We start from the raw sequence: 14,069 nt of genomic DNA, 5'->3' as shown, positions 1-14,069 counted from the left end.
CAAAATGTGTGGGGCAGGTTCACATTTTGGATACAAATCTCTTTAATGAATTTAATCCTGATGTTCTCACTGTCTTTCTGTCTGGAATAGCTCACAACTGTGAATGCCAAATTCAGGTCAGATGCCAGAAAACAGGACAGACACCCTAAACTGGTGGTATATTCTATAATTAGATTTCACCAAACCAGTAACGAACATGCACTCCTGGATCTCTGTTATCAGTCTTACCATGGAGTCAAAGACAGTCCCCTTAGGATCTCCAGCCCTTCTTGGCACCCAGACAAACTGGGCTTTGTGATATTGGTCACTATACCAAATATCACATCACATTAGGTTACTCCCAACCACAAACGGTCAGTTACTTACCCTGGTCAAATTTGTACTCTGGATCTCACCAAAGACAAAGCTGAAGTAAATTCACTAGTAAACTAAAGATTTATTAGCTAAGAAAAAGAACTGAGACTTATTGAGAGGTTTAAGCAGGTAAAATACATTAACAGGTGAGTCAAAGTTTATAATTCCAAGATGATAGCAGAGATGTAGTAGTCTGCTAGTTTTCCAAAAGTCTCTCAGGGATACCCAAAATCACTTTGGGGACCTCCTTCCACTCACTCAGTATTCTACCCTCTTCGAATCTAAAACAGTTCAGAGATACAGGATCATTCCCTGGAATCAGTATTTACGGCTTCTTTCCACAAAAAGCAATCATCCAAGTGTTTTCATCACAGCATGCATTTTTCCTTTGTTGACTAAATGCAGACTGAGCCTGAAGATTTCCATTGTCGAATGCAATGACCCATGCTTTGAAGTCAGCATGCTTCTTCATTTCCTGTTCCAAGGCTCCAATCCTGTCTGATGGGCAATTAAATCACAGAGATATTACATTATGTATGTCCCTGTACTTAATTGACCTAGATCAAAAGTGTGTGTTAGCATCAAGATGAGAATTTACTTGATGTGTAAAGTTCATGAGAACTAATGGATGGTTACATGCTATTACCTAACAATATGCATTATGTATGAGATAGCAGAGAACAGGTTACAGATGAGAAGACAATATCATTCACATTTCCTTTGAACTAGATTAATACTCAAATGAATTAGTACACTTAACATTTCTTTGATATTCACACAGAAGTGAATTGGCCTATGGCTTTGACCTGAGCTGGCCTGGTGGTGTCACACTGACCTTTTTTAGAGAAGACTCTGGAATTATCCATTCAGGGGGAAAGATTAACCTAAAGTATTTCTTAGAGATGTCACACAAACAACAGCCCCCCAAACAGTTAAAAACACAGAACATAGGGAATACTTATAGGATGGGGGACTCTAATGTGGAAAGCAGTTACTCTGAAAAAGATTTGCGGATCATGGTGGATAATCAGCTGAACATGAGCGCCCAGTGTAATGCTGTGGCTAATTGGGCTAATCTTATCCTTAGCTGTCTAAACAAAGGAACATCAAGCAAGAGTAAGTAGGTTATATTACCTTTGTATTTAGCATTGGTGCAACCACTACTGGAATACTGTGTCCAGTTCTGGTGTACTCAATTCACGAAGGGTGTTGATAAACTGGAAAGGGTTCAGAGAAGTGCCATGAGAATGATTAAAAGATTGGAAAACATACCTTATAGTGAGAGACTTGAGCAGCTCAATCTATTTAACTCAAAGAGAAAGTGAAGGGGTCACACCTTATCACGCAAGAGAATGTGATCTACCTACCTGATCACACAAAAGAATGTGCTTAAGGAGCTGATAAGCCTACCTATAGTATATAGGAAAAGCATCTGCAATATCTTGGGAGACTAATCTGAGAGACATACAGTCACATTCCAGGGTGCAGTCCAGACCAGAGAAGGGTTGTGTCACTGCCTGCCCTGCAGCCTTGGGTCCCTCACAATGCTTTGCTGTTGTAGCTCCCCCACTGGGCTGCTCTCAACTAGCCTACCAGCATGCAGGACACACCCTGAGTGTTTCTTTGTTGCTTCAGCCCTGGTCTAGTATCTCTGACCCCAACAGCCTCTCAGTAACATGCCAGCCACACTCCGGCTTCCACCAGCCTTAGTTACTACTTGCAGGGTGACCCTACCATATACCCAGTCCTGTATTTTCCCCAAAACATGTGCTCTGCAATGTCCAACCCTCTCCTGAACAGTTCAGATATTAAGGTTCATTGCTCTTGTACAAAGTAATTATTCAACAATTTGCTACTTTAACTGGAGTTGCCAAACAGTTCAGTTTAAACACAGCACTGGATTGGTCTAGATTAAAAAACAAACAAACAAACAAAACAAAAGATGATAGGATTTAAATTAATTCACAGTATTTAAAGTAACTCACAAATAAGAGAGAAAATTAGAAGAGGTTTTAAGCAAATAGAAGTAAAAACATGCATCTAGAAGTCTAAAACAATCTAGCAAGTTTTGGTTCAAGGTTTTGTTCAAGAGGGACTTTCTCAGTCACAGTCTTCCAGGCAAGATTATGACTGTCCCTTTCCTTGGTCAGGATCTCTCCCAGAGGCCCAAAGATGTGTTGTTTTAGGTGAAAGAGAGACTGTGTGGGGTTTTCTGCCCCCCTCTTTTATGTGCAGTGTTGTTGTAGCCCAGGATATTAGCGAGACAAGGTGGATGCATGGACTTCTATTGGTGAGAGAGACAAGCTTTCAACCTTGCATAGAGCTGTTCTTCAGCTTAAAAGCTTGACTCTCTCATGAACAGAAGTTGGTCCAATAAAAGATACTACCTCATCCACCTTGTCTCTCTCTCTCTTTTATAGTCCATGTGAACCTTTGAAATGAATAGGTACCTTGATGAAGAAAAGAAATTTGACAGTAAAGGGCTCTTTAGTTTAGCAGACAAAGGAATATGAAGATACAATGACTGGAAGTTGAAGCTGGGTAAATTCAAAAAACATAAGGCTCGTATTTTTAACAGTGAGGATAATTTACCCATGGAACACCTTACAAAGGTTTGTTGTGGATTCTTCATCACCAGAAATTTTAAAATCAAAATTGGATTTTTTTTTTTTGGAAATATATGCCCTAGTTCAACCGCAGCTATTGGGCACGGGACAGGAATTAATTCAGGTGAGTCCCAGAGCTGCTTGTACAGGAGGTCAGATTAGACAATCACAGTGTTTCCTTTGGGCTTAAAAAATCTATGAATTTATGAATTAATTTTAATTAAGTTGAAAAATTAAGTCCACATTATTCCATTGTTGAGATCATTTTATACAAAGACTGCAACACAGGGTCAATTTCTTAAAGGGCCCAGTTTGTAATTAAGTTTGATTTATAGGCTAATTAACAAATTTGTGAATCCTCAGAAAATTAATTCTTCCCTCGAAGACTAAGTGCTGTAAATGTGGGGAGGGTAATGTATGGTTTCTCAGACATAACAAAGAGGTGGAATTCTCTGATTGAGGTGCCAAACAGAACTCTGCCTGAACAATGATGTGACTACTAGTGTCTGTATAGTGGAGATAGCATTCCTGAAGAAAGATTATTACCCTGGTCCCTGTACATTGGGTAAAGGGTCCAGAGTAGAGTAAATGGGGTTCTAAGAACCTCTGATCCAGCTGTGGGAGGACTGCCCTGGTGCAGCCTCAGGTTGTCCTGAGAACGCCTTTGCAGACCCTGGTGTAGGGGGCAAGCCAGGGGCATGGCTATTGGTACTCCTAATAGCGCAGCACAAAATCTCACCCCAGTCAACATATAGCAGTGGAAATACTGCTTTTCTTGCAGAATGGACTATTTTCAATAGCCATTCTTTAGTCTTCTGGGTATTTTTGACGTCAGGTGATGTCTCTACTTATTGGCATTTGTTAACATCAAGCCATTTCTGTTTCTCCTGCTACGACAATTTTTCTTGCTATTCTCAGGGGTTGCTGGGTTGTGGCTATTATACCTGATTCAGCTGTGTCCCCGTCTTTACCAAGAAAGACTCAAAACCTCGTCTTCACACCCAGACTCCACACAGCGCTTAAAAAAAAAGAAAAAAAAGAGGGAGACTGGTGTCAAAGTTTGACTCAGACTCACAATTTATCAGACCACTCTGTTTTATTAGCAAAGCTGCTCTGCTAATACATTTAGAAGTGAGCCCCCCGAGTGGGGCTTGTGTCTTTAAATTTATACAGTTTTTTGGAGAACAAGTTACAGAGAAGTTACAGACAAAAGAAGAAAAAGATTTTAGTCACCACCCTTCGAGATCCTTGAGACCAGTCACGTATCTTCAATTACCTGCCACCCTTAACAATCTCCTTTAACAGCTTCCAGTTAACTTAACTAATTGCCCTTCACACCTTCCATTCTGATGCCTGCTTCTTAGACGTGCTGGCTCTATCTTAATTGCTTCTCCATTCAAAAGCTAACTGTCCCTACGTGTGCTCCCTCAGATACTTTGTAACATGTTTTGGCATGCCCTCTCATATACAATGTATCCAGCATGTCCCCTTATACAATGTTATACTTCCACACTGGTTTAAAAAAACAGCACACCAAGAAGCTCTTATTTTCAGTCTTTCACTTCTGACAAAGTGCAGTTTCTATAGCTGCTTCAGTACAATTACAGAAATCATTCCCACTCTTGAACCCTAATTTGCTGCCAGAAAATCAGGGTTGTTCTATGTACTCTGTATACTTCAGTTTAATGAACCCCACCCCACAAGATTACTGAGTGGTAGTGAGGAATGGGTTGTGTACCACCACAGTTTACCATTGTGGAAATATCCAAAAGAATTGAATAGCAAATGATAAGCTTTCTATAGTTTCTTGAACCATTCTGGAGAACATAATGGAGAATGATGTCCCTGTTACAAAATTGTACTGTTTGGTTTCGAAAACACATAGGAAGGATGTGAATTCTATAGTTTTTTAGAGCAGTGGTTTTCAACTTGTGATCTGTGGACCCCCGGGGGTCCACAGACTATGTCTAAGATTCCCAAAGGGGTTTGCACCTCCATGTGAATAGTTTTAGGGGTTCCGCAAATGAAAAAAGTTGAAAACTACCATTTTGGAGTAATTCTTACAGAATGCTTACATTTCTATAGACCCCTATTGGTTTAATATCTGTTAACTTTATGGGACTAACATAGGGTGGTTACCTCCAGGGACAACCCCTCATGGCCTCACGGTGGCCCTGCAAGAGGCCTCTTTTTCAATTTCCTTCTTCCAGACTCCCCCACTCACTCCAAGCATAAATAGCCCTTTGTGGGGCTAGTACCAAAGTCCCACAACCATAATCCCGAATTCCCCAGCACAGTCCAAACAGTACATTCAATCTCCAGCAGCCCATCAACAGCTCTGGCATCTCTGATCATGTTCTGGATCTCCAGTATAGCTCCATCCCTGACAGGTGTTTGTCCAACCTGTTCTTAAAAAACTTCCCATGATGGGGAGTCTACAAACTCCTTTGGAAGCCTATTCCAGAGCTTAAATGTCCTTATATTTAGAAAGTTTTTCATGCTATCTAACCTAAATCGCCCTTGCTGCAGATTAAGCCCATTACTTCTTGTCCTACCTTCAGTGGACATGGAGAACAGTTGATCACTGTCCTCTTTGTTTCAGAGTAACAGCCGTGTTAGTCTGTATTCGCAAAAAGAAAAGGAGTACTTGTGGCACCTTAGAGACTAACCAATTTATTTGAGCATGAGCTTTCGTGAGCTACAGCTCACTTCATTTCCACGGTATGCATCCGATGAAGTGAGCTGTAGCTCACGAAAGCTCATGCTCAAATAAATTGGTTAGTCTCTAAGGTGCCACAAGTACTCCTTTTCTTTTTGTCCTCTTTGTAATGTCCCACCTCAGTCTTCCTTTCTCAAGACGAAATAGGCCCAGTTTTTTTAACATTTCCTCATAGGTTTTCTAAACCTTTTATCATTTTTGTTGCTCTCCTCTGAACTCTCTTCAATTTGTTCACATCCTTCCTAAATTGCAGAGTCCAGAATTGGACACAGTACTCCAGCTGAGGCCTCATCAGTGCTGAGTAGAGCGGGACAATTACCGCCCATATCTTACCTACGACACTCTTGATAATACATTGCAGAATGATATTAGCCTTTTTTGCAACTGCATCCCATTGTTGACTCATTCAACCTGTTATCCACTATAGCTCCCAGTTCCTTTTCAGCAGTACTACCATACAGTTTGTTATTCCCCATTTTGTATTTGTGGATTTAGTTTTTCCCTCCTAAGTAAAATACTTTGCATTTGTCTTTCTTGAATTTCAGATCCATTCTTTAATCTGTTAAGGTCATTTTGAATTCTAGTCCTGTCCTGCACAGTGCTTGTAATCCCTCCCAGGTGACATCCTCCACAGATTTTATAAGTACACTCTCCACTTCATTATCCAAGTCATTAATGAAAATATTGACTAGCATGGGACGTAGGACTGACCCCTCTGGGACTCCACTTGATACATCTCCCATTGTGACAGCCAGAGAGATAACTACTCTTTGAACTACTTTTTCAACCGGATGTATCCCTACCTTATAGTAATTTCATCTAGACCACATTTCCCTAGTTTGCTTATGAAAATGTCATGTGGAATGATGTCAGAGACTTTCCAGGTATCGAAGTTAGGCTGACTGGTCTATAATTCCCTGTGTCTTCTTTGTTGTCATTTTTTTTTAAAATAGATAATACACCTGCCCTTATCCAGTCCTCTGAGATCTCATCTGTCCTCTGAGAGTTCTTGAAGGTAATTGCTCATGGTTTCAAGATTGCTTCAGCTATTTCCCTAAGTACCCTAGGATGAATTTCATCAGGCCCTGCCAGCTTGAATACACTTATCTTAATATTCTTTAACTTGTTCTTTCCCTATTTGGGCTTGCATAACATGTACCCTGCAGAGGAAGATTGGGGCCTGCATAGTATAATCTATTTGCACTGCAATTTAGTGGCAGAGGCCCCAATCCTGCAAACACTCATGCACATAACTTTCTGCTTACGAGTGGGCTCATTGACTTCAATGGCATTTTTCATGTGCATAAAATTAAGCAAATGTGTGCCTGTTTGCAGGATCGGGACCAGAGTTTGTAGTAATTTATACACTGGCTCTAATGTGGCTTAGAATCCCCATTGTGAAGAAGGTTCCTGGAACAGTTGTAAAAGAGCTTCTTGTGGCACAGTTCCTGTGGGAGATCCAGTATTTAGTAGCGATATCTTTGGCAAGGGGGTTAAATCCCACTCTTCCTCCTGCATAAGGCTGGGAAAATTCAAAACTCCTCTTTGTAATTATTCTTGCATCAGGGAGAATGCTTCCCATACTTGTGTCCAAACCTAGGCCTTGAATCTAGAAGGTACTTGCACATATGATTGACTTAAAGCGTGTGAGTAGTCCCCTTGCATTTAGTGGGACTACTCTCATGATTAAAGTTAGGCATGAGTTTAAGAACTCCTATGAATCACAGCCCTAATGAACACTTGAGAACAGGCACAGCTCTCTGCACCAAATGAAAACAAACTACATTGACAAAGGGTGTTTCATGACTAACTTAAAAAAACAAAGCATTTTATTTGGAATTTATTAATTTGTTTTGTCTTTCAATAATTAAAGGGGACTGATTACCATTCAAAAAAAAAATAACAGATTGGCTATTCACCTTTGAAAGATGGTATTTGTAGTGCTATAATAGCAGACAAGAACTTGGAAAATAATGAAGAAACATAAAAATGCAAATTACTGCAGCTAATTGGCTGTGTCTTCTTACGCCTTCTGAATTATTAAATTATGATAGAGTAAATCTGCCACATTTAAATATATAGTGACGAACATAGTTGTGTTCTGCGCTGTAGAGCAAGACTTATAATATGCTACTATTTGTTCCCTAATTTCATGGTAAACTGTTCTTTTTCTTTGCATTTGCAAGATACTTGCAATGTTCTAAAAATTTACACAGTATATGGAACTCTGATCATGCAAAATGGCACCATTACATTTCCTATTTCTAGTCCTGATTAAAAAGAAATGATGCAATTATTACAATAATGCTAACAACAGCTTGTGCTGTTGGCCCTAACATTTAATCTGAATGTATTGAGTCTAATCCTGTAGACTCTGATGTATGTGACTATTTTACTCACATGAGTAATTCTGTTGACTTCAGTGGGGTTATTCAGATGCATAAATGATTGCAAGCTTGAGGCTGAGAAGGATAAAATTAAATAAATAGGCTTGGCTTGAATTATTTTTTTCTTTTAACTTCAACAGAATTTGCACAATAACCTTCCTAATAGCAATTCTCTAATTGTGATTTATATCCCATCCAAAATCTTCATATGAGGTACTCATAAAATGCTAAAAATATGAATTTGGGGCTGAAATTTCTCATGCTTAGTTTCAGCCCGGAAATGATTTTTTTTTTTTTTTAAGTTTGAACAGAATAGGTTTTCAGCTATTTTTGAGTTTTGTGATTGTGAAATAAGTTTTGTTATACTGATTGTGTGTTACATATATAACAGAAGTGCATGATGCTTTATGAAACAAATTAGGATGAAACCCCTATCCTGAGAAGCTTATAAGTCCCAAGCCTGCAAACATTTGTTTGCACATTGACCTGCGTGGAACTACTTAAAGTTATGTTCTTGTCTAAGTGTTTGCAGGATCGGGGCTTGTGTTATGGCGACAGTAGGAGATGGCAAACACAAATGATGACTGGCATGTGAGGTAGGGGGAACAAAGGTGAAAAAATAAGTTCATGTGGTAACTTGTTTTAATTTTTCTGGACATTTTGTACTCAGAATACTCACAAATCTAACACTGATTGACATGGCCCTCATCACTAGTATCTGAGCGCCTCAAAATTAATATATTTTATAGTCACAACAATGCAATGAGGTAGAGTGGTATTATCTCCATTTTACCAATGGAGAATTAAGGCCCAGGGTAGGTTAAGTGTCTTCCCCAAGATCACACAGAAAGTCAGTGGTTGAGCTGGGAACTGAACCAATGTCTCCTGAGGTCACTGGACTACCTTGCTATCCAAGCAGCCTTGTTTGCACCATGGATGTGCATGGGATTCTCATGATATTTTCTAAGTTTAAAAAAAACCTGATTTTTTAAAAAAACATCAGCAACTCTAGCTGTCAGAGTCAAAGCCTAAGGGGCCACTAACTCATTCAGTCTGAATTGATCATAAACCTCCAACACCACTCAGAAACTGCACACTAAACCCAATAACTGGAATTAGAAAATATTAAAGTTCACAGGAGACAAAACTATTGTCTGCCACAGGCAGAGAACAGAGGGAGCATGGTGCACCAGTGCCCCAGGTCCCTGTAAATGTTAGGGAAATGATTAAATGAGATATTCCCAGATAATCCTGGCAAGCAACCCATGCCCCATATTGCAAAAAGAGAGGCAAAAATCAGCTAGTGTAACTGCCAATTTGATATGGGGGAAAATTCCTTCTCAGTCCACAAAAGGCAATCAGTTAGACCTTGTGCCTGTGAACAAGAACCAACCAGACAGCCAAGCATGTGAGAAATAATTATCCACCCCACCTCAGAGCCCTGGCCCACCCTGTGCAGTGTCCCATCTCCAGCTGTGGACATCCCTCATGCTTCAGAGAAAGGAAACAACCATCCCCTCCCTCCCTCCTTCAGTATACATTTGGGGGAAAATCCCTTCCTGACCCTCGCAGGTGACCTACTGAAGACCTGAAGCATGAGATTTAAGGAACATAAAACATGATCCAGAAGAGACCTTCAGGGCTGTTGAGCCCCGGTCACCCCCACCACAAGTAACCCAGTCATAAAGTCCCACTCAGACAAAAAATTGGAACTTATGGTAAACTCAAGAGTTTAGTGTGGAAGATGAGGATTGGCAGAAATATATTGAAAGACCGGGCTATTATTTTCTTGCAAATGAGATTATAGGATAGGACAAAAAGAAAGCAGATTTCCTCAATTTTGTGGCAGTAAAACCTACTCTCTCATAAAGAGTTTGTTAAAGCCTCAGAAACCAGGAGATAAAAGTTTAGGAGACCTGAAAAAGATCTTAACAGAGCACTACACAAAGCCAAACATTACTGTGGAACGTTTCAAGTTTCATAGTAGGATGAGAAGACAAGATGAAAGCATACCTGTGTATGTTGCAGAGCTGAAATGATTAATGGAATATTGTTCCTTCAGAAATGTCCTAGAGGATATGCTCTGGGACAGATTTGTTTGTGGTATAAGTATTCAAAGACAATTGCTGTTGGAGATGAATTTAATCTGTCCCAAAGCAGTAGAACTGGTAACAGCAATGGAAGCAAACAGTGAAAAATTTGCAAGATTTGCACTTACAATGCAGGGGAACTCAAACTGACTCAGTTAAATGGGGAGTCTCTGTAAATTGAAGGCTTTAAATCAAGATTTGAGGACTTTGGTTATTCAGCCAGAGGTTGTATGTCACTGAGGTTCTGTGGCCTATGATATCCAGGAGGTAAGGCTAGATGGTCAGGATGGTCCCTTCTGGCCTTAAAGTCTATGAGTATAAAAAAGGCAAAGCAAGCTGAAAGGGACTCAGGCTCCAAAGGGTGTTTCTGCTGTGGAGAAGCTCATTTTTAATCTGTTTGTAAATTTAAAAAGGCCTAGTAACTCAAGATTGCACATTTAGTCAGAAAATACAAAGGTGACTATCAAACAGTATCTCAAACTCAGGAGGGTAGACTCCAAATGTCCAGAGGAAAAGAACAAAAACAGAGGACTCTTTTCCTCAAGGGGGAGGAGGTACATACTATGTATTGTCTGAAAGGAAAGAAAGTCAGTCCTTATGAAGTAATGGTAGAGGTAAACAGTCAGTCAGTATCCCTTGGGGAGGGAGAGCTCAGTGGTTTGAGCAGTGGCCTGCTAAACCCAGGGTTCTGAGTTCAATCCTTGAGAGGGCCATTTAGGGATCTGGGCCAAAAATTGGGGATTGGTCCTGCTTTGAGCAGGGGGTTGGATTAGATGACCTCCTGTGGTCCCTTCCAACCCTGAGATTCTATGATTCTATGAGTACAAATGGAAATAAACAAAGGGACTTCAGCTAGTGTGATCAATGAATATACATATCAGCAGTGTAAAGCAGGACTGAGACCTCTAGTTAATGCAGGAGTGATCCTGCATACCTAAACCAGGAACCTGTCCTGGTGGTAGGTTCTGTGCTTGTCCCTGTAAAATATAAGAGCCAAAAGAAAAAGGTTACCAGCCCTAATAAACTAGGGAGAAAGTCAGAATCAGTTAGGCAAAGATTGCTTGCAAGAACTGAATCTGAACTGGGAGGAAATTTTCAAATGAGACCCTAACAAAACACCAGCATTCTAGGAAGTCTTGAATGTTCACCCAGCTATTTTAAAAGAAGGGTCAGAGGCTCTGGATAGAGTAAGAGTCAGGATTTATGTCCAGGATGGGGTCAAACCAAAATTACTTAAAGCAAAACCTGTTTCTTATGCCCTCAGAGAAAAGACAGACTGAGTTAGACAGGCTGGGGGAAAGGGAATCATGTCACCATCATTTCTGAATGTGCCACACCTATCACACCCAGGGTTAAACCAGAGAAGACCATCCACAACTGTGTGGATTATAAAGCCATGGTGAATCAGGTCTCCAGGTTAGACAATTACTCCATTCCAAGGACAGAGGACTTACTGGCAGTGTTAGGTGGGGGTTGAAAAATTTAGTAAGTTAGAAATGTTGCAGGCTTACCAGAAGATGAGGCTGAAGGAGGACTGTAAAAAAAAAAAAGAAAGAAAGAAAAAGAAAAGAAAAAAAGTACCACTATAAAACACTCAAGGGATTATATCAGTACCATCAATTACCATATGGAATATTAGCAGCACTTGGAATTTTCCAGAGGGCTGTAAAAATTTGTTGAACCCACATGTTGTAGTGAGGATCGATGACATCCTCATCATAGTTGGAAGTGATGCTGAGCATCTGTCAACACCGGAGAAGGTGCTTCACAGATTGTAGGCAACAGGACTTCACTTAAAACAAAGTAAGTGCTTTTTTGTAAGACCGGAAGTGATGCACCTGGGTAATAGGATGGATTAGAAGGGATTCATGGAGCTCCAGTCGGTATGGAAGAGCACATTCATTGCTCTCCACAGTCTGCCATCCACTAATATGCATTTCCATCTGGCATCTAGGGCCCCCGACTGACCACCCCCAGTAAAGGAACAAGTACATGAAAATATCTGGAATGTAAGTAAATAAATATTTGACTGCTGTGAGCTTTGCAAGTGGCCAAAAGACAAGGAGAACGGGAGACCCGACTCTATCTCCCTCTCCCCTTCGAGCAAAATGGCTGATGTGGGCATGGCAGACACATCAGATATCAAAGCCATAGCACAGCTGACTTACTTCAATTGACTCCTCTCTGGAAGCGCTGACAGGATGCATGAATGAAACAGAAGGGTGAATATCAACGGTGGAAATTCAGGTACAAGGGCTCTCTGCCCAGGTGCAGAGAAGCCTCACAGACTAATCTTCTCTTAAATCAAAAGTGGCAGACATTGAGCAGAGGTCTTGCTGCAATGATTTGGGCATTATAGGAGTATCTGAAAGAGAGAGAAAGAATTTGTTTCCCAGCTCCTTGCAGAAGTGCTCAGTCTGCCGGAGGATTTTAAATTTGATGTAGAGAGAGCACATAGGTCCCTCGCTCCTAAGCCCACCTCAAATGCCAAATCTCACACATAGATTGTCAATTTTCTCAGATTTACTGTAGAATAAAAATACTACAGCTAGTTTGTGGGGAAAAAAAATGTTTGGGGGAGACCATAAGAATGATTTTTCAAGATTGTGCAAAAGATGTGGTTGAACAGAGATCAGCCTTCAGAAGAGCAAGGGTACTTGTCAAGCACTGAGGGCTCAAATATTTTCTGAAATTTACAGCTCAGTTCCCTGTCAAGGTGAGGAAGTGAATCTGTTCCAAGAGCCCCAAGAAGCAGAATGTTTTTAAATAGCCTGCAGTGAACTGAGTAGTTGTTCTGTTTTACAACAAGTTTACTTCTTATTTGTTATGTCTGCCCTACTCGGATACATAAGCTTGTCTAGTGACTGGGACGCACTTACTCGGGTTATCTTTTGCTGCAAGCTTTTACTCTCAACTTTTGGGACATGTAGATCAATTCTCAAATGGCTGAATGTGAACCACCCTAGCAGGGGAGTTGAGGGAATACCTCATCCCAAACTGATACCATCAGAATGATGTATGAGCAAGATTAAGTGCCTTTGTTTCTGTATTTGTGTTGGGGGAACTGATGAAACATTTGACAACATCATTATCAAGGCAGAACACCTTCTATGTGTTTTCGATTATATAAAGGTCTGTATATTAGCAAGGTACGGACATACACTAAAGGAATCACCAGAGTGTGGTGCAGCTCCTGTTGCTCTGTAGAAATTTGAAAGCTCTGGTTCCACTTTTTAAAATTGGTGCCAGTGGCAGATCCTGCTGTGTCACCCGTCTCACTGGGGGTTCTCAAATCCTGGCAGCTTTACATTCCACGTACTGGAATTGCAAGAGACAGCTCTCCTCCCTGCAAGATGTACGATATCTGGCAGCTCATATGCCTAACAGATGGGGACTATTCATACTTTTCCCCTCTCTGTGAGTTCATTTCAATTTACTTTTGATCTCTAGGGACGTGGTAAATTCTGTAACTGACTCCTCCATTCATGCAATTGCTGTCTCTGATGATGATCCTCTATTTCTTTGAAGAGCAACAGTTTTGGGCCAGAAAGAACCATGTAGATGAAGTTTGAATTCCTCACTTTTAGTACATCCCCATTTCAAAATTTTTATTGAAAAATAAATTAGCCTGTTCATGAAGACAAATGACCCCCAAACATCTTCTAACAGGCTCAAGCAGGGTGGCAGTACTTAAAATTAAAACACTTACTAACAGATCACTTTAGATTGGCTGCACCAAGACTGCCAGAGGCTCCAGAACTATGGAGAAATGCTTCATAAACTCCCCAGGTCCACGTCCGCCATGCTTTTCAGAACCCAAAACCATGACTATGATCCAGAGACAGAGACTTGGGCCCAAAGGACCTGGTCTATACTAAAGGTTTCAATAGTGATCAGCCAACATGGATTCCAG

The 14,069-nt window shown here is 40.6% G+C and overlaps 1 long non-coding RNA gene across 1 annotated transcript; it reads right to left on the bottom strand.

Moving 5' to 3' along the window:
- Nucleotides 1–240: 240 nt before the first annotated feature.
- On the bottom strand, nt 241–12,509 carry LOC311530664. The gene is made up of 4 exons (XR_014714051.1): nt 12,325–12,509; nt 3,905–3,978; nt 1,489–1,571; nt 241–852 (listed from the first exon to the last, which is right to left on the bottom strand). It is a non-coding gene; the product is annotated as an uncharacterized lncRNA (long non-coding RNA).
- Between the last annotated feature and the right edge of the window lie 1,560 nt (nt 12,510–14,069).

This window comes from Lepidochelys olivacea (assembly GCF_965140295.1).
Source record: "Lepidochelys olivacea isolate rLepOli2 genome assembly, chromosome: 14".
In the NCBI taxonomy this organism is placed as follows: Eukaryota; Metazoa; Chordata; order Testudines; family Cheloniidae; genus Lepidochelys; species Lepidochelys olivacea.
This window is presented reverse-complemented; position numbering and strand designations above follow the sequence as displayed.